This window comes from Plodia interpunctella, chromosome 3 (genome assembly GCF_027563975.2).
Source record: "Plodia interpunctella isolate USDA-ARS_2022_Savannah chromosome 3, ilPloInte3.2, whole genome shotgun sequence".
Taxonomy (NCBI): Eukaryota; Metazoa; Arthropoda; class Insecta; order Lepidoptera; family Pyralidae; genus Plodia; species Plodia interpunctella.
In genome coordinates, this window is record NC_071296.1 from 8,903,152 (window position 1) to 8,905,770 (window position 2,619).

Consider the following 2,619-nt stretch of genomic DNA (forward strand, 5'->3'; position numbering starts at 1 on the left):
AAAATGTAGCACAGATTCAACATACGCCCGCATTGCCGCGCCCCCACCACGTGGTGGGAGCTAGAGGTCCGATGTTTCTATGTCCCTCACTCAGGCCCTACCTGCGCGCGCGCCTGGCTGCCGCCTGCACCGCCGCCGGCAGCACTGCTCCATGTCAATGGCTCATATAATTGTTTCCAACATCCATGGAATAATCAACCTTGCCCAATTTTGATAAAATTGTAAACAAACATTTCGTCGAATGTTGATGATTCCTTTACATAATTCATTTGAACTTTAAATGAACTTGGTTTTTAGAAGCGTTTTGGATGATGATGCATTTGGTTAATTATTTCCATGAAGGTTTCAAAAATAAAATACCTATGTCATCAATAGTGGAGATTTGTTCATCAAGAGAAAGCTTATAAAAATCCCATTAGGTACCTATCTACCTATCACCTAAACGAAAACTTTTCAAGTTCATGGAAGATTAAGCCTAATTAGTATAAATAACGTGACATCCTGAGATTCACGGAATCCATGAGTCATCTTCCTAATTTGGTTCCATTGGCCAACAATACACCTTTGTCACGGTAGGCCGGGCGGAAGACCACAAGCTGGTGGGTGGTAATGAAATTAAAAACCAGTCATTGTTGCATTAAATTCCACTTAAATTGGACAACGATCTTTAGTTACATCTGCTGGAGAGCACTTTCCCTTTGCAATTACAGCATTTTGTTGTTCTGGATGAGAAGCACCTTTGTATCAAAGTGCAATGGGTTATTGTTGCAAAAAATGTCGATAGAATGGAACTAGATAATAATGTTCTTGTCATTATTATTACTTGCTATCTAGGTTTATACATTAATTAACTTTGATGTCGGATTTGGTTGGTATCTAACGGTTATAAAAAATTTTGGTTTGCATATTCCAATCGTTTCATTCGACTTGTCTAGCAATAATATAAGCATGTCAGCGCAATTAGATAATAATAGATGAAATTGCTTGCCAGCTGAGATAATAAAGTGAAACTCAAAAGCATATAAGTGAAAGATACAAAATGAAACGCGGAACAAATCTTTAATTTGTTCACATTTGACGCCATTTAATTTATATACTTCGATTTCACTTCGCAATTATTAGCAGATGAGGTCAAATTTGATTGTCAAGTTGAGTGAACAATTATTAAAGTTCTTTTAATAATGGAAAATGAAATTGAAGCTGAAATTATAGACCCTGTTAAAAGAGCCAAGCTCTTAATAATTCTCTCAAGACTTTGTTCTTTGATTTTCAATTAAATTGGATTGATATATCAATACTAGCTAACTAACGAGTTTATTTATGTTAATTAAGTCTCAACTAGTTCCATCAATAAGAAGGACCTGTAGGAAACTGTAGGACCTGATGAACAAACCCACGCATTAGAAAATATCAAAATGTTCAAAGTATATTCGAATACTAATACTCAATAAATTAAAATTGGAGATGTTTGAATTTGTATAATAAACATTCGTATAAGTATAGTAATAAGAAACAAATTATACATACTCGTTTCATATTACTTTGATACATTTGATAGAAAATGATCATTTACTGAAACAAACTCAATATACAGTACAAAGCTATCTTCAGTATTTGTATTATTCGAACTAATTTATCAATTAATTATACAGATAATAGGTAAATGATCATCAGACATTTTAATGTCTCTATTATTGTTCAAGTCTTCCTTACGAATGGATAAGGAGAATAGCTTTTATATGACCTACCAAGAGAAGTCTCTATTAATGATAAGATCAAGAATAATATATATGTCGATGGAAGATTGATTCATGAACTTGAATTTCAATTGTTTGTGTAAGTTAAGATAAAACTTGTACGGTAGATGAGTCTTCAATGCTGATTTTTGCTAAATTTACATCAATAATCTATTCAAGATATGTTATCTCTAATGTTACAATCAGGTTTTGTTCGCGTTCTATCCAGGTTGCAACACCATTACTTACGGTTTCAAGTGGGCGGTGCAGTTGTAACTATAATTAGTTGCAAGTCAAACTGGATCATATCAGTTTTAACTGAGGAAGTAATTCATTCAGAGTAATTTAACGAGGTTTATTGAAGTAAACATTTTAGATATAAGCTTGTCATATAATTAAAACTGCTTAAAATTGCAATCAGAAGTGGGATAAATATTATACTGAGTCATCACAGTAGTGCTACAAATTACTTTTTCACTTAACAGAATACTTACAAATATATGAGTTTCTCAAGCCTTTTGAATGAATAAAATATATCGGATTGGCTGTGCCTTCACATTCTCATTTTTTTATCTTTCTTACTGATTGTTATGCATTGCATTCATTATTGATCCGTACGGAGGTACTCTACGTCGAGTTGTACAACTGATCATAATATTTTACCTATATGAAATGTAGCATTTCAAAAATAAATAGCGAAAGTAGACTTAATAAAATCATTTCAATTGAAACCATTAGCAAACAACAAATAATGCAGAATTTTCTTTAAAACTGTAATGTATGAACAGTAGAACTACATCTATACAAGTTGTTGCATGTTAATCTCTGTATAGATCAGATGCGTTCCTGGTTCCTATCGGGCCTTTATCAAGCACATCACCCC